The 19,402-nt window shown below is 40.5% G+C and overlaps 1 protein-coding gene across 1 annotated transcript in view; it reads right to left on the bottom strand.

Annotated features, from left to right (window-relative positions):
• DNAI1 (dynein, axonemal, intermediate chain 1) overlaps nt 1–19,402 on the bottom strand; it is a gene marked incomplete at both ends in the record, with an annotated part of 68,144 nt that overhangs the window by 45,270 nt on the left and 3,472 nt on the right. The window lies entirely within an intron of this gene.

Below are 19,402 nucleotides of genomic sequence, written 5' to 3'. Positions count from 1 at the left end.
GAGTGTGAGCCATTGGAACAGGCTGCCCAGGAAGTGGTGGAGTCATCATCCCTGGAAGTGTAGATGTGGCACACACAGACATGGCCCTTCGAGACATAGTTTAGTGGTCATGGTAGTGTTGCACAGATAGTTGGACCAGATGATCTTAGAGGTCTTCTCCAACCTTAAAGATTCTATAATTCTAAATGCTGAATGAAGCATAGAAAAACAGGGCATAAACTCAGTGATATTTCTCCTAGAATACTAACTCGGCCCCTACTAATATGTAGCTAGTCATCTCCCAGGTGCCTAAAGGTCCTCTTCGCATTCCTCTGTGCAATCAGCTACCAATCATTAAATCTGGACAGTATCTTTCAGCATTCCTCTTTGTATAAGGCTGGAATATACATCAGATACTCCATTCTTCTCACAGTAATTTGTGGGGGGTTTTTGTCTTGCTTTTATTTTTAGTGCATGAAATGCTGTACACGTCAAGTTGATACATGAAGCTTATGACTGGGGCTCCGTATAAGTGTGTTTTCAGAGCTACTAAAAGTAGATTTCAGAGAAGAATTATTAGTTTTCAAAAAAAATCAAAACAGAAGTAACTTTTATATCTGTTTGTCTCAAATAAAGCTGGTTTGCAATGCATATGGCCACAAAGTGATAGCTTTCAATCCTCTGGTCAAACTCTCTTCTGGTTCTCTCTCCCATCCCACCACAAGTGAGTGAGGGGTTGCGTAGTGCTTATTTGTCAGCTGGAGTTAAACCATGACGCTCCCTACGAAGATCTCCTATGCATTTCTGGAAATCACTTCATCAAGCACCACTTGTTGAGAGGAGCTAGAGAAAGCCAAAGAACCCTAGTCTGCTCTCTTATACCTTGAGAAATCTGATGAAAATAACTTGAGACCGAATGAGCTGGCAATAGCTGTTGGAGCAATAGCTGCTGCCTTTCTTTGATGGCAGGTGAGACTCCTTCCAACAGGAGACACTTGTTAAAATTTAGCAATGATCTAAATCCAGTGTGATTGTTTAAAAAAAATAATTATGCCTAGATTACCCAGTCCTAGACACAGAGTAAGCCTCAAGTTCTTCACACAGGAAATTGTATTCTCCTTATCCTATAGCCAGGGAAAATGACGTGTAAAGGAGTTGATGAAAACTCAAAGCTAATTACATGATTCAACACTTAGATTCTTTACTGATACAGAGATTTAAGCAGCCCTGAATGATTTTTCCTACCATCTCTATTCGATTTCATCCCACAATATCCTAAAACTCACTTATAACCTCCCTCGCATGTATTACAGCAAAATTATATCCTTGAAAACAAAACTTGCAGCACTGAGAGTAATTAAACACATGACCAAAAAACCAAGCAACCAAAAACCCATCACAAAAGTGCAGAGGTGTTTTTATGCTGTTCTGGTGTTAGAAGTTGCTAAAACCTGAAAATTTGGTCTGCCCTTTTTCTTCATTGGCCACAATTATAAAGTATTCCTGACAGAATCTTTACCTAAAGGGGCCTATAATATGAGTCAGTGGAGGCTAGCATCCAAATATTCCTGGATATGAAATCTGACAGTTTGGCAGCCTAGCAAATATTACCAAGCATGAAGAGAAGAATTCAAAACTATGACTGAGTTGCCTAGAGTGGGGATCAGCAGAGAAAAATGTTATATTTAAGTATATGTGTTTTTGTTTTGCAGCAGCAAGAAACTAAAGTTAAGCTAATAAGGGTTTGGATGTCTCACGAGTTTCAACTCTAATGAAAACATTAAATTAGATAGATTTCCTTCAGGTTTTTACTGATCTGCTCTGTTGAAAAATGATCCTCATTCATCTCCAGAACAAAAGACAGAAAAGTCTTTGAAGGAAAAGTCTTTAAGGGGGCCTTATACAGTTTCTTTGTACCATTCTGCCCAAGGAATAATGACAAGCTATCTAACTTCAGGAGCTTACAAAGTAACTTACATATTGCTAGAATTAATGATGGAATGAGCCCAACACAGATTTATAAATTCTAAGGCCAAAAGAGATAATTGTGATTAACAAATGCTGTAATTGTTCCTATGCTTAATTACTTCCACCATTAAAAATTCAATTGATTTCCAGCTTTCTGAAATCTCTGAATTCTACTTCCAGTTGCTAGATTTTTTTATAGATAAAAAGTAAGATGAAAGAATTCTGTAAGATTTCTCTTTTTTTTCCTTCATGTAAGCACTGGACAGTAATAAAGTCATCACTTGAACTTCTCCTTAATAAACTAAGCTTGACTGAACCCTCAGCAAGTTTGCCAATGACACTAAGCTGTGTGGTGCAGCCAAGACACTGGAGGGAAGGGATGTCATCCAGAGAGACCTGGACAGGCTGGACACATGGGCCCAAGCCAACCTCATGGAGTTCAGTGAGGCCAAGTGCAAAGTCCTGCACCTGGGTTGGGGCAGTCCCAAGCACAAACACAGGCCATGCAACGAGTGGATTGGGAGCAGCCCTGCAGAGGACTTGGGGTTGTTGGAGGATGAAAAACTGAATGTGAGTCAGTAATGTGTGCTTGCAGCCCAGAAAGCCAGTTGCATCCTGGGCTGCAACAACAAGGACAGTGGCTATAAGTTTGAAAGAGGTGATTATGCCCCTCTGCTTTGCTCTTCTGAGACTCCTACTTGCAGTGCTGTGTTCAGCTCGGGGGCCCTCAACATAGAAGGACATGGACCTGCTGGACCAAAGGAGGCCACAAAGATGATCAGGGTGTTGGATCATCTCTCTTACAAGGGCACTGAGAGAGTCGGGGCTGTTCAGCCTGGAGAAGAGAAGGCTCCAAGGAGACCTTATAGTGGCCTCCCAGCGCCTGAAGGGGGTCTACAGGAAAGATCAGGAGGGACTCTTCATCAGGCAGTATGATGACAGGACAAGGGGTAATGGCTTTAAACTGAAACAGGGCAAATCTAGATTTCTGTGAGGGTGGTGAGACACTGGCACAGGTTGCCCAGAGGAGATGTGGAAGCCCCCTCCCTGGAAGTGTTCAAGGCCAAGTTGGATGGGACTTTAAGCAACCTAATCTAGTGGAAGGTGTTTATGCTCATGGCAGTGACGCTGGAACTAGATGATGATATTTCAGGTCCCTTCCAACCCGAAGCACCTCACAATTCTATGTTGAGTTGTTTAAGGATTTCACTGTAAGGGAGACTTTCCACACATAAGTCATACTATGACTTGTTTCTGAACTTTTTTTCAATGTAACCCATTTTGAAGACTGAACTGTTAATAGCTGGATACTACACTCCCGTAAAGGTCTCACCAGCATCATACACAGAAGTAGCACCTCCTTCCTCCTGCTACCCTCTAGTATGTAAATGCATAAAACATCCCATGTCAGACCTCCTAAGACACATTTCTGCTCTTCCAGATTTAGCTAGAAGTTTTATATCTCAGAGTGTACATTAAGATAGGAGAATATTTTCAAGTCCAGTTTCATGTCCGACACAAAACAATCTAGACATGGGCTGCTGCTAAAAATGCTGATCCCTTTTTCTGCTGTTTTTCCTTCCCTCACTTGTGTTCTAACTCCAGTGACCCTGTGCCTGCTGAGCTGGCTGGAAATCCAATCACTTTAAATGGTACTGTCATATCAGGGTACTGATGGTGATATTGCATGCATGCAATACTCATATATAATTAGCAGCTCTTAAATGCTAGGTCTTTAAAGATGTCTGGTATCCCAGCTCTTTGGATACGAGTCAGTCAAATACAGACAGTAGCAGGGAATTATTGGGACAAGCTGAGGGCTCTCCAAGACGGAATGACTGGCATAAGTCTGAAGAAGCCCTCCAGGTTGAATAACCTCTCTGAAAAAAATGCCTCTAGAGTTACTGCCCCTCTGTGGGAAGTGCTGGAATAGAGCCTTCTGTTTCTAGAACTACCCTGAGGGATGTCCTGCCTCCTGTGGGTCCCTTGGCTTGATTACTTTATCAGCAAGAATAGAAGCAGTATTGCCTGATCTCATCTGGGAAGACAGTCAAGGCAGAAAAGAACTCAGACACTACAGCAATGGAGACTATTTAAGTAACTAAAACAGACAAGCAGAGATCCTGCCCTATCTCACTCCCAGGTCACTGTGGAAGAGTTGTCACATCCGCTGGCTCTGAAGTGAGTCTAAAACAACAAGCAGATAACTGCAGCACAGGCTGGAAGGCAAAGGGCAACTATAAATTAGCTCTGATGAAAGAAGTGCAATACAGGTCACCCAACCCGTAAGTATTTCTACTTCAACTCTTCCTGCAACTCATGTCTGGCCTGGAGGAGGGTGGGATATTCTCGTTGGTTTCTTTACCATAGTGGGAGCAGAAAGGGCTTCAAATGAACAGTAGAAACCTGACATCTGGTGTTGGGAGCAGGGGCACAGAGAGAAGACAGCAAGGAAGGCAAGCACTGCTTCATAGTCTGTGTAGTTCTCTGATGAGATTCATTCACTAGCATCGCTTCAGAAAAATGAATAGAACTGGCTGATGAATGAAAGCAACACGTAGCAACAGGCTACAGTGCTTGGCAGGAGTATTGCTGTTTTCATTTCTACGCTTTCATATCAGTTTTTTCCTCCACAAAGCATCTAATCAGATGATGCTGTAGAGCAGAAAATTAATGGTTTCCTTCAGAGAGCTGCCTCATGATGCCAGAGAGCACAGCAGGATTGTTTGTAAATATTTGATTAGAAAAAGCAAGGAAAATTGGTGTGAAAACACCCAAGAATTAATGCTGTGCCACTATCCAGTAAGGATATTTATAGTACAGAGGTAATGCCAGACAACATTAACACATGTGGTACTACACCAAATGCCTCCACCAGCAACTCTGCCTGTACAAAGCCAGCATTCCCATAGATCCAGTCTTTAGACAGCTGATTGACAGTAGGTGACATAGCTTCCAGCGGATACCTTGGGTGTTCTGTTCTGCTCTGTCTCTACACAGCAAACAACAGTATCCTGCTCCCAGTACCCTGGGAGAATCCCCAGAGGTTTTGTGGTGATAGGACTCAGAGTGGGAAGGAACTCTGCTTCCTTGATTCTCAGTGTCCTTTAAAAATCTCCCAACAAGGAGCAAAATACATGACCAGTCATAAATCCAAGCATGTTTCTCTGTGGATTTTTTCATGCCATAGAACCCTATTTTGGGGAGATGTTCCCTTGCAGAAGTCTTTCTCCAGAGAGAGGGACATCAGTAAGGCATAGTCTGTGATGAGCTTCAGGCCCTCTGCATGCACATTCACACCAGGAATTAAAAGGTCCCTGCTGCCATAAGGCAGCACAGGCATAGGAAAGGAGAATATCCTCTAGGAAGGATGTGTCTTTGCTTGTCAACCTGGCTGAAGTGGGAAATCCCTCATCTGGTTTCCAGTCCAGTTCTGTTCCTTTACTTCTCAATTTTGGATTTGGAGACATAACAAACCCTCTGGCAAGGAATGACAGGTGCAGTCTTGCAGGTCTGTTTTCCAGCAAGTGAGTCTGACAATGCTGGGACAAGCTGCTTAAGAGGAGATAAAAGCCCTCATGCTCTTGAGCTTTAAGACACTGGTATTAAAAGTGCCACACATCTGTCAGATGCCATGAGGCAGAATTAAGCCTGTTCTGATACAGAGAAATGACTTCTGGAGGCCCAGTCCAGCCTGATTTTATAACATCCTTTAACTTGATACTTTGACTTTTGCATGAAATCAACACTGCAACAGACAAACACTGAAATAAAACCAATGTGATAATCTACAGTTCCTTCCAAAAAACACAGAAAAACCTTATGCTGTAATGCAGACATCATTAAATACCTTCCCAGTGAAAACAGTGGGCTGATTCTGATCTTGTTTATGTGAACAGAAACTAGATATAATGCCATAGACAGACACACAAGTAAAACTAGGCATTAAATCAGAATACAGACTAGCAGTGTTTTAGATATTGCGTGATTGCCCTCTTCTACCCAAAACAGAAAATACCAGTAAGGTGTGGTAATCATCCTCTCTGACAGTAAGCTTTCATTGTCCAGTTATCTCGGTCATTAAGTATGGTTTTCAGAATCCTGCTCTGCTGCTCTTTGACCAAAATGACAATTTCTTTTTGCACTTCAGCTGGAAGTCACATTCCCTCCTTTCTTTTAACTAATTCTGCAGTTACATAAATAAATGTGCCAAGTAAAAGAAAAAGTGCAAATGGCACCTAGTGACACTTGGAGACAACTGGTGATTTAAGAAATAATAGAATTGGGAAAACAACAACTGTTAAAATGCGAATCAGCTGGTGGTCAGCATAGAACATGGTCCCAACTGACTGTCATTTGTGAGCTAATTAAGATTTCCATTTGTTGGCACCTATCTTGAGAGTCCAGTTAAATTCATTTATACACGGTAGCACAACTCGAGAAACAGCATTACGGTCTTAGTATTCAGGCTGGGACTACATACCATCAGCTGTAATACCATATGCAAGAAATGATAAGAATTTGTTTCAAAGAAGAAAAGAAATTGCAATTTTCAGAGCATGCTGTGAAGTCTGGAAGGATTAGAGCCTGTCAGAGATCCTGCAGTACAAGAGACATATAAGAAGTAGTTAAGCTCTGATGCCTTTAAAGTATGAGAGATCCCAGTGGGGTTTGGGGTTTGGCTGGAAATCTTGAAAACTCTTCTGCAAATCTCAAAATGTTTTTCAAACTTCCCTTTGCAAAACTTAATTATTTCCAGGGGGAACACAAGTTTGGAAATTTACAGCAATCTAATGATTACAGATAAACTAAAATGCTTTAAAGGAAGCCAATGAACAGCAAGGGGCATCAAACTAGCAAAGCTGGATCAGACCTGTGACTTACCTATGACTTCCTATTGTATTCCAGGGATCAGAGTGGAGCTGTGAGCTGGTCTCACACAAGATGTGAAGTGGCAGAAGTTGCAAGTCATCAGATTTGCATAACCATGAACCCATTGGGATTTTTCTCAGGACCTAGAAGTCTATTTATTGGGGACCACTGCCTCTAACTTCATGAAGGGACATTGCTTAGAGAATTGTGCAAAGCATCTTACAGACAGCAATAGCAGGTGAGTTTTTTCCTAAGCTGAGGCTTCATTATGTAAACACAAATTCTGCTTTTGCCTTGTTTCATAACAAAACATTGCTAGCACTCACAGCAATAAGAGAAACTTTTAAAACATCAAACAGATTCCAATATGAAAGCACAGCAGGCAAATACAAAGAAGTTAAGTTTTATTGTTTGTAATAATCTCATGATTTTAAGAGCTTGCCTTGTGATCTCTGAATGATCAGACTTGGCAATACCATACTACTCTCAGGGAAAAATTTCTTAACTACTAAAGAAATTTTCACTGTTCCCTGAAATATGAACTCCCAAATGCTTATTAGTATTTCCTTTTCTACTTCTAGCTCTTCCTGTTTTCTCACTTTCACATGTCAAATAGCTTTCTGCTGAAGACATCACAAACATTTATGCTGCATTCAAAACAATTTAAAATACACTATTTTTATCACAGACAAGGACATTTTCCCCGAGTTAGAGGAGACAGTGCACAGACACAAAAGCACTGTCACAATATAAGGTAGCCTAACCCAAACAAACTAAGTGAAGCAGTATGTTTGAGGATACTTAAACGTTACAGCTAAAAGACATCAAATTTATTTCAAGATGGTATTTTCACTACATCTCAGCCACACAGTAACATGCTCATTAAGAATTCCTGCAGCCTCTCGCATGTCACAGGACAGAAAAAAAAGGATGTTTTCTACGGCAACTCCCTCAATGTACAAAATCCCCCTCTCTTTTACACCCAGGGAACTGCTTGCCAAATTACAGACTACTCACAGGGATTCACAGTTTAAGTGCCTCCTTAGATTGAAAGACTCTGAATGCAACTGAAAAATTCAGATTACCCTATAATATCTAAGCCTGCAACAGTTAACTTTAAAAAAATCACAACAGAATTCTATGCAAATTAGTTGTACGATCATCGAGTTTTTTAACAGCAACACCCCACTGCAGAGACTGCATTCCTGCAATCAGGACAGATTAACAATAGCTCTGTCTTCCTACCAAGGATTTTAAAACTTTTGAGCTTTAATAGTACTGAGCTGGTTAACCACAGGAAAGTATGCATCAGACGATAAATAAAACTTAGGGAGTCAGTGGCATTCCTTATCTCTGTGGCTGATTTCACAACCATATTTGCATCTAAGAAACAGAGGAAATTGAAAGACCTCTCAGGTCACTGGATCCAGAGCCTTTTCCTGGCAGGCAGTCAGAGTAAATCCATAGCATACCAAACTTCCTTGAACTAATACATGTGCTTGCACTAGCCTTAAATAGCTCTTATGTCTCCTTGGCATTTATTAGCCCTGATGTACTTGTAGAGGACTATGATGGCTAAGAGTCTTCCCATGCATAGAAACTCCGGAATTCCTCTGAAGAAAGGGCCATATAAATCTGGATTATTGCCAGGTAAAAGGATTTTACAAAATTCTTATCCTTTGTGAACCTAACCATGTCAGTGCACTTCATCCTTGAAGTCCTAATGCAAAGAGTTAAATCAAGGCCAAATCTTCAGCCTTGCTACCGTTATCTCTGGTAGAATTCAAGGCACTCAGATTAGGAAATCTGCTTTGTAGCCCATATCAAGGTTTTAGCAATGAAAAACAAAGCAACCAGAAGAAAATCAAGCCCTTTGAAGTACAAGTTAATACAGAGAAATAATTAAGTATCTGGCCCAAGTAAATACATTATGGCTAAGCAATGTTGGCTTGTGTTTTATCCAGACTTTACTTTCTGGTTTTTTAACATTGGGTTACTGGAAGAGGAGAGTATATGTTGGGGTTGGTTGCATGATGAGAGCTGATACTCAAGTATGGTAATGCCGCCAGCGGTGTCGGAGCCTCGGCAGCCAAGGCATGTTCCATTACTCTTGAGAAGTAATGCCGATGAGGGTGGCCAGGGCCAGAAGAACTTACTACAGCTTTCAGGATCCTGACAATATTTTTGCTACTTGAACTAGAGTGTGAGAGGTAGGCTTGCTTTCAGGACTTCTGCTATGGAAAAGTCAAGATATGATGGTAATGTAACCTTAGTATTCAGAGGAAAAGGGAAATACAAAACCAAATAGTGTTTGGCTTATAGAACATGGGCATAAGAATATCTGTATTTCAGAAAACGAAACCTTCAATAGAGCATAAAATGATGGGTTTAAAAGATTGTGTAGGATTGTTTTGCCTGTTCTTGGTATCTGCTGATTATCTTCTGTTAAGACAAGGTTCTCTCAGTATAGACAGGTGGAAAGTCTTTTAGCAGATTTTTCTTATGGGACCATCACATTAATATTGGTAGCAAAGAGAGTTAACCCACCTGTGCTTGGTTTCTGTTGTGCTAATGCTAAAAAAAGAATTTGCACAGTGAGTGAAATGTATGTTTCCAGGGACAAAGCTGAGAAAAGGAAGCCATCTGATTGGCTTTACCAAACAGGTAAGACTCCATGGCACACAAATGTTTAGTGTCCTGTGGGTAAAAATGCACTAATCAAACTAATTGGGCTAGGCAGAGAGCTAAGTGGGTTGAAGTTAATGGCCTGCAGTGCACTGGAGACACAACAGTACGGCTGAGCAGCTCCTTTGAAACTCAGGCTCCATAAAATCTGTTAATACATCCTTTTCCCCAAACAGATCAACAGAGAACTTTACTATTTCATGCTTAACAAAATGCTATAGCAAAAGATGATGTCATGAGCTGATTTAAATTTGAATGGATTAAAAGGTTAAAGCTAGGAAAATATAGGCAAAGCTTACAGAATTTAAATTACAAGTCAGTATTTAAGTAACCAAATGAAATTAATCTTTCATATGATTCACTTAATGTATTATACTTATTAGGTTATATTTACTAACAGAGTTGACAGTATAATAGGTACTGTCAATTTTACATTCCCAGAGCCTATGTATGTGGTAAGAGATATTTGGTATTTGGAAAACAGATTTTAAAGTGTTGTAATTTTCAGTGTAATTATGTTTAATCGACCACAATTAGTTATCTCAATAAAACGGATGTATGATGGCTTACATTTCTAACACTGATTCCACTAGGGAGGTTTTTCAAAAACTGTCAGACCATGGAGAAGGATACAGATATTTTGCAAATGCACTTTAAAGCTCCAACACAAGACAGTGCAGTGAGTAGCCTCTAAAAATATTAGATGAGTGAATAAATCAGACTCCTGAAGAATATAAAATATAAAAAACATAAGATTTTTCTGCATTAAATCTTGGTTTAGATGAAAAAAATATGGCTGCAACTCACTAAAACCTAGAGACAAATATCACCTCTTTAAAATTTCCACATTTTAAATTTTCTAGAGATACAGAATTTATCACACGTCAAAATTAATTGTTCTCAATTACCCGTCAGCTATTAAAAAGCCACACTTTGTCTGGCCTGAATTCATATAGCTCCATCTTTTCTTTAATCTTGTTATATCATTTGTCTGGCAGATTAAAGATCCCTTTGTTACACGATCTGCTTTCCCAATATAGGGAGTTAACAGACCACAACCCAACTACCTAATAAGTTTTTCTTTGACAAGCTGAACAAAACAAATTCCTTGAATTTGTTTCCCAGGTCAGTCATCCTGTTCTTAGATGATTCTTTCATTCCCTTTTGAACCTTTCCTAGTTCATTACACTTCTCCTTGGCACATCACCAGTGGTTAGCTTGTCTTTCCAGGGTGGTCATTCCAGCACTAAATAAAAAAGGTTCTTTAAGGCTCTCAGTTCCTTTGCAACCCCCTTCCCTATACACTCAAAGATCTCTGATGCAGTACACTGTTTGGGTTTCATCACAACCTCTTTTTTTTTAAATCATCACTCCTCAGTCATCCTCCCCCCTGTATGGTTGCATAGCTTGAATTTCTTTGAACGTATTCTTGCACACTTAACACAAAGTGATGCCTTGTACTGTGATACAAAGGCATCTAAATCACTCTTTGATCTGATTGTTTCATTTCCTACCACTTCCCAGATATGTGTCTCACCAAACATTTTATCAGCAATGATATTCTGTTTATTTCTTCTTCATGGATGAAAATGTAGATTAGCGTTAGACCTAGTTATTAATGACTTTTGATACGCTTGCCTCAAGGGCTACATTTTATTTCCTGGCTTTTTATCCCCGCAGCCTCTTTTAATTAATACAATGTAGTCATGGAAAACTCCTTACAGCTATTAAAAAATCACATAGCACAAACAGCACTTATAAATACAGAGCAGGCCTATGTCCTTCAGAGTCTTCCTTTTTGACTGCGGAGGTATTCAGTGTCCATATAAATGTTCGTCCACAATTCACAAATAAGACCAACATACTCTCTTTTATTTTTATCTCTGTGCTTATTTTGTTGAGGCTTGTTTTCTGTATTGTAATATTCTCTTACAGTAGCAACTTCTTTACTCATTACTTAGTGGGCTTTCAGTCTGCCTGATATAACAAATAAAACCAATTAAATTCACTGGCAACTAGGTAACCATTATGTTTTGACTCTGTGATTGTCTCTTTTTTCTCAACATAAATTCACTGCTGACAGTTAGATATTACTCTTATATCAACTACCATTAGTAACTAGAATCACTAGCATTCACAAAAGGTAACAGTTTTTCAATTCACAGTACAAATATCCAAAATGAAAATAAACCATACATTCACAACTAAAAGGACACTCAGGTGCCATGTTGGTGCAATGCAGTTCTCAAACCTGTTATCAAAAAGTCAGAGTAAACCTCTTGCGTCTTTTACCATTGAAAACCTATTTAATTTTGTCAACTTCAGATCAGTGCTGGGCACATGCCTCTGAGCAGACATGGAGATATTCTTCCAAAGGTGGGAACTGTGATAGCATTTTCGTACTTCATATAAATGTAGCTAAAGAGCAAACTGAATCCAAACCGCAGTATGAACTTCTCTTTCGAGCGTGTGGACCACATGAATCTCTACGAGCCTTTTGTAGTATTGCACTCAGGAAGCTCCGATAGCTTTACTGTGGGGTTTCAAAAGGCTAACCCAGGGCAGCACTCAGGCCATTGTGTGACCAAGGAGATGCAAGCTCCATCCTCTCCAGTGCAGTCCCCTCACATGAATCAGATGTGCACACAGCCTTATGCAAGACAAGGAATTTCATCTAAGCAATCTAAAATGCTTTTCCTCTCTCTGACATGATCTTCAATCTCTATTAGCAACATAAAAATAAAACCACATAGCTTAGAGGAAGATTAGTAGGTAACTTCACTCCCAGAAGTTTTCTCTGCTTGTTCTGGGAACATAATTTAAATATATAAGCATCTCCAAAGCCACGTGGAAGAGGCTTTCTGTGAGCTGGTTCAGAGAACTGATTTTGCTAAGTAGTGTTCAATCCTCTTAGTACTTTTACTTAAAGCTCCTCAGTCATTCATCAGAAAATACCAAATTTAATAGCAGCTTGTTACTGTAAATCCAATCCTGACTGTCTTCCGCATGCTGCATTACAGCCTTTAAATATACCATTGCAGAGAAGAAAATTACTCACAAATAAACACCTGGTGCAATTTCTAACACTGACTCTCCTTCAGCCCACAACCTAGACTGTTAAATCAGAGTTTTCAGGCTTTTAGGGTTCTCCCTCTCAAACACACATTTCTGCCCTTACCACAGGGACTGCTATAATCTACAGGACTTTGCTCTCAGCTGTACCAGGAATTACACTGCATGCAATCTTCATCAAGTGGACTAAGTTTAGGCCTCAACCCCATGTTTTAAATAAAGTACTATCCTGCATGGAGATGGACTAATGATATTTTGAAATTCTTTTCATTTCTACTTTCTACCATTTATGATGTATCTATGAGTTTCTGAGAGCTGGTCTCTGTAAATCATTATTTCCATAATTTGACTGAGATCTCATAGAAGACTTGAAGGATTTATCTACATTTCAAAATCAGATAAAGCATTATGACTTCTAACAAGTAGTGAACATGAATTAGTGATCACAGACCTTACTTGTATGCAGTGAGATTCTTTCATTGCTGAATGAGCTCGTCTATTACTTAGATCCCCAGACCTATGATGAGCATAAATGCCTTGTCAAAGATGACATTCCTCTTGTCAGGATGACCAATGAAATAACCGTGCTAACAAGAACATATCCATGTATTCCTTTGGCTTTAAGTTAAGTACATCATAATACTTGATTTAAAAACTTACATGACATGGAATTAGCATAGCACATACTAGCTAGATTAAAAACTGGTGCACTACTGACAACTAAAGTAGAACTGTAAACAGAAAGGAAAAAAAAACCAGATATAGTTTCTTGGGCAGATTCCCAGGCATCAGTTCTTCATCTAGCACTGGTTAATACTTTTAGTCTAATCTATATCATGACATAAAATGTTAGCTGAGAGATCCTGAAGATGACACAACTGAGGGTGGCATGCATAACAGAGAAACTAAGTGAATATGGCTGGTTATGGCATTTGTACTCAAGAAGAATGTGGGTATATTGGAGAAAGACAAGAGAAAGTTCACTGAAAGAACATAGTAGAGGGAAAACAAATCTTGAGTATGGTTTGAAGACTCCAGCCTACAAAAGAAAAATTAGACATGTCTTCATCAAGGCATGTGGGCACTTACACCAGTTATGGAGAAGGGACTTGCTGGAAAGGCTTCTAAGCTTGCTGCCAAGGGAACAGCAGTTAGACATATTCAGCCTTGAAATACCATTTACCTGGGGATGGGTCATTCCAAGTTAGAATAGCACAGCAGGGAGGTGAAAGACTCACCATCAAATGGAGTTTTGATGAGGAAACTAATTATATCATGCTAAAAGACACACTTTGCTCCAGCTTTTAAGAAAAATCCTCCAGCCAGCATCTGAAGGTAGGATGGGATCCAGCCCTGTTGTCCTCACAGTGGAGAACTTCTTCCTTACATCTAATCTAAATCTACTTTCTTTCAGTTTAAAGCCATTACCCCTTGTCTTACCACTACATGGAGCACTGAGGATGAACAGATTGAACTGATCTGAAGAGTGGCATAAGGGCTGACGGATGAGACCTCCAGCAGAGAAAGCAATGGCTATGAAGCACAGGGATGATCAGGAAGTTGCAATAGTATCTTGTCATTAAAGGCACTCGGCTCACTCTCTCCTCTCTGTTCCCTCTGAAGCACCCTTAGTACGTCCCATTTAATGCAATCGCCGCTCATCAGCCTCAGTCAGTGGAGGGCAGGAAATGGAAGACTGTCCATGTTCATTGGGCAGCGTATCTGAGAAATGGGAAAATACTAGACTGTCCAGTAAGTACATCTAGTCTCCCTGGCACCCTGACACTATGCTGCAGAAGAGTGCAACAAGAGCTGGCCCATGGTCCCAGTGTTCAATCATGACTCCTCAGCACCAAGGAGCCTCACAAACTCTACTACATACCAGCTCATCTCTGCGAAAACTCCGGCCCAGATCTTACAGCAATTTAGCACAGTCACAGAGTTGTAACAGTGCTTACTTTGGATGCAGTCTTACCAGTACAAGGACCCTGTACTAGCATTGCTCATGCTGATTTTACACAAGAAAGCTAGAGCAGTATAGGTATCTTTATATGATCTACTTCTGTGTACGTGAGGTCCCATTTCAGACCTAGCACTGTGATGAAGTGAGTAGATACCTTTGCCAGATACCTCAGATTGCCAGTGCCTTGGGTGTGAGTTCATACTCCTCATCCATCCTTGTAACTGAACAAAGAAACAGTGCAAAGAAACAGTAGGATGAAATACACTGGCCATACAGACACTGCTTTTCCCTATTCAACTCATGTGCTGACAGATGGAGCTGCACATAAAAAGCCGTCTCTGAAGGCTGTCAGGAACACACTTGCTTCTGGAACATTAACTGAGGTGATTGCTAAGACCCGAGCTTGTGTTCACGGTGCTCCCATCAGCAAAGCAGAACACAAGCCCAACACCCGTCATTCTCTTTGAACCCTGCACTGCAGGCTGTCAGTCTAGCCAGAAGCCCAGCAATCTCATTTACGCAAAAACAAAAACAGAAAGACAGCTCCTCCTGATGGGAATAAAAATTAATTCCAGCCAGGCAGCATAGATTCTGAATTGCAAATTACGATGACAATATTTCCTTGTTCAGAAGAGACTCTCATGCCAAAGAAACGCCATTAGCATCAGAAACTTCATCCAAAGAAATCACTAGTGAAAACTCCAGAAATAGGATACAAAAGCAAGGGAAAGGCTAAGGCCCTCTTTGTAAAGAACACCATGCTAGTGTGAAATGGACCCTCAGAAAACAATGGACCTTTTGTTCCACAAAGTATATTTTGGGCAGTAGGACAAATGTGTTACTTGGATCTTGGCAGTACTGCCAAATGCATGCTGCACAAAAGACTGGTGATGCAAGTATGGCCACTGCAGACCCAAAGATGTGAGTTCTTTTTCTGGCTCTACTCCAGCCCCTGTGTAACTCCAGGATTATTTCCTCTGTCCAAGGTTCATCTCACCTCACTGCAGCCATCTAAGAGACAGACATCTAGGCTAGGTGATCTGCCTAGGCTTAGCTTACAGCCTACGGGGAGAGACTACCCTGTCCAGAGGGCTACTTAGCTCCTTTCTCGGACACTAGGTTTAGAGTAGGGTGGATGGCCTCTAAAAGTGCTGATCTCTTGCTGCTGACTAAAGGGGAAGGTTAGGGCAGAGAACCAGCTCCTAGCTGTTAGCTGAAGTGAACTATGCATTTGCATCAGGTGGAAAAATCAGATAAGAAGTCTTCTGCCCACTTAAATGACAAGGCACTGACTTAGGATCTGCCATCCTCTGCATCTATGTATGGCACAATTGACTCTGGCAGAATAACACAACAAATACTTCTGCTCAACCCAGAAAGCACACATCAGCATCTTGCTTAGTGTAACAATTTAGGATTACTGTCTGAACAGGCTAAGTGGAGAGATTACCATCTGTGAGCTTGTATTTTTCCTGTGTCTGGGTGGCAGGGCAGTAAGAAGGCACTGCCCAATTCTTACACTCTCTGAGCACAGGGATTGTGAGTACAGTAAGATTTTGCTGTGATGTACAAGGCAAGGAACATCAAGAGCGCTTCTCATCATGCTCTCTTTTGCAAAGGCTGATCCTAATCTGCTCTTTAGAATAGCTGCTGTCTGCTGAATTAAAGGGATTCTCAGGCCAATTTAGGCTTCTTGGCAAACTAAGAGGAACATTTCCTGGGCTCAGATGGAGAGAACTTCAAGACAAAAATGTCATTTTAAGATAGAAGGACAATGTTGCAATATTGCAAGAAGAAGAAATCCTTACTAGTATGAAGACCCACATGGTTGCATTGTCAGAGCACAGAAAAGTACTAAGAATGACTATTTGGGACCACATCGAAGGCCCCTGTAGTTAAGTACCTTATCTACAGAGTAACAACTGCTTAAATACTGTGAGAACTTCAGCAAATACAGGTCTATCCTCTTGTATGTACTCCGAGCTTTCAGCAACTCGCAGTTACGAACTTACTGAATCAGATGGTTTGTCCTTTAAGCAGAAAACTGGCCTTCCATGGATTTATCTAATCTTTTTGAATTCATGTGTAATTCTGTCCATTAGATCACAAAGTAAGAAAATTTCCCAATTTCATTATGTATTCTATTCTTTCATTATTATTCTGTTTTAAAATTGTCTTAGTCCTGCTACTCAATAATTTCATAAGGTCTCTCTCATTCTTGTATTACAGGCAATAACGAATATTTCACCCCTTTTCCCTTTTCCCATGCTGCTCAGGATTCTACAGATTCATATCAATTCCCTTGTCTGTTGTAAAAGTCCTAGTCTGTTTATCCTCTTTGATCTGAAGTCATTACATAGACTTCTGTTTATCTTTGTTTCCCTTTTCTGGACCTTTTCCAACCCTTCCACAGTTTAACATATTCCTCTTCAGAGTTGACAGCCAGAACTGCACACAGTGATCAAGAAGTCAGTTCATCACAGATCTTGTTTTGTTCTCTTTTAGTTTTCTACTGCTGTTCCTACTGCTGCTTTATATGCAGTTTTCTATTTTGTTTCCATTGTTTCCACAAGTTTTGTGGATTTCTTCTTTCATAGTAATTCTCACAATTTTTTGTTTTGCCTTTTAGACTATTGCTAGGCACTACTAAGTGTTTGAAAAGAAACATGTACTTGAATGACTTCAAGATCACTTTCCTGAATAACAGCAATCTCCTTGAAGAACAGTGCTAAACTTTTTATGCCACATGCACTATATTTCTCAACAATGAATTTCATTAGCCACTTTACTACAGCTAAGAGCCTTCAGCATTCATTCAAGAAAAATGTGTTCCCTTAAAATAAAAACCAAATGCCTTGCCTTGGTAGCTCCAAATATTCACAACAGATTCTAACATTATCAGCATAAAAAACACTAGCAAAAATGTCCACTGTAATTTGCAAGCACATACAGATTAACTGAAATGGCTGGTGGGCAAAGACGTAGCTAATGGTAAGATCTTTTCTTCATCTTCCCCACTCTCTGTCCTCCACAAAGAATTCCTAGGGTTAGGGTATTTGGGGTAAAAACTTTAGTGCCTAGTCACACTATCTGCAATTCTCAAACACTGGTTACCTGTAGCACTGATCTTTATTTCAAGCCAGATGGAGAGTTATTAGTGCCCTACTGAAGAGTCAGCTTTTACTTAACTAAATAAAATACTAATACTCAGGGAAGAAGGACAACTTTCCTGCTAGAGACAGTGGGGGCACAAACTGTGTTAAAACACTCAGTCCTTCTCACAAATCTAATGACTGTTGTCCAACTGTTCTGCAGTCTCTCCTACTCTCGCAGCAAAGAGAAGGCTCTGCTGCCTTTGCAATACTGTTCTTGGCCCCTCTCTGCTTTGTGTCAGAGTTAATGGTAAAACCTGTGGGGAGATCTTTGCAAGGAGCAGATGTCCTGGAGCTGTGCAGTTGGAATACTGCTGTAATCTTCACAAGTGCTGAGGAAAAGGCAGTAGAGAATTAAAAGAGTTCAGAATTTCAGTAATTTTTCTGCATTCCCTTGTTAATTAACAACACTCATCTGAGGTAAAACTGAGGCTTTAAGGTCACTGTTCACTACATGAGAAAGCCGGCAATGTGACTCTACACCAGCTACTGACACTGGAGAAGAGTAGAGTTCCGGTGAGTCCCAAAGCACTTTCATAGGGCATATGAAAAAATTATTGAGTGGCCTGCTGAGAAGACAACACTGAGGAGCCAACTCTACTGGGTGAGAAAGACCCCAGGAAAACTTGTCTCACAACTGGTCTCCTACCTTTTGGAATCTGTCTGGGAAGCAGTGGACCTTGGGGGCAACTACCAGAATGCTGTCCCCAATCTGAAAAGCTATTCATAATAGTCAGCACTTACAATTATAGAATCATAGAATCATAGAACAGTTTCTTCTCAAAGAGATCTTCAAGATCATCGAGTCCAACCTTTTCCTAGCCCTATGAACACCACTAAACCATGTCCTTCAAGGTAACATCTACCCTTCTGTTAAACACCTCCAGGGATGGTGACTCAACCACCTCCCTGGGCAGCCTGTTTCAATGCCTGACAACACTTTCTTCCTAACATCCAACCTGAACCTCCCCTGGCTCTACTTAAGGCCATTTCCTCTTGCCACTAGGGAGAACAGACCAGCCCCCACCTCTTTACAACCTTCTTTCAAGTAGCTGTAGAGAGCCATAAGGTCTCCCCTTAATCTCCTCTTCTCCAGGCTGAACAGCCTCAGATTCCTCAGCCTACAGGTAGAGCTAGAAAGCAGCAGTCAGAGAAAGAAAAAAAGGGTTATTCACAGCTGTTTATTCACAGCAACATTACTATCCCATTTACACAGGAGTAAAGGGGGAGATGTGAAGAGAAGAATTCAGAATATAGCAGTCAGTGTGTCTGTGAGCAATAAAAGATACTGAACAGAGGGAAATGCAAGGTGGTTTATCTGAATTCCCATGTTGTTAAATAAAAATGAAGTATATAAACTAAGCAGGTAGATGTAATGCACACAGCAAAACAACAACACGAAAGGTGAGACATTGTTAGAATTCTTTTCCATTTCCTGAATACGGAAGTAACACAGCAACCCCTGAACTTTATGTTCACTGCTACTCAAAATTATTCCATGTCCAATCCCAGACGCTATAGCAGGGAAAGTGCATTTTCATGCTCAGGCCTGATGTGCCCTAATGGAGAATTTACCCTCTGAGACTCCCCTGAAGGGCTCTCCTAACAAGAAATGAGTTTACAATTAGAGAAGGCTCTCATGATTAGCTTCTGGTGAAACATAACATATCTGGTCTTTCAGCAATTGTTAGGACAGGAACAGAGCCCATCA

This window comes from Apaloderma vittatum, unplaced genomic scaffold, assembly GCF_000703405.1.
Source record: "Apaloderma vittatum isolate BGI_N311 unplaced genomic scaffold, ASM70340v1 scaffold1381, whole genome shotgun sequence".
Lineage (NCBI taxonomy): Eukaryota > Metazoa > Chordata > Aves > Trogoniformes > Trogonidae > Apaloderma > Apaloderma vittatum.
This window is presented reverse-complemented; position numbering and strand designations above follow the sequence as displayed.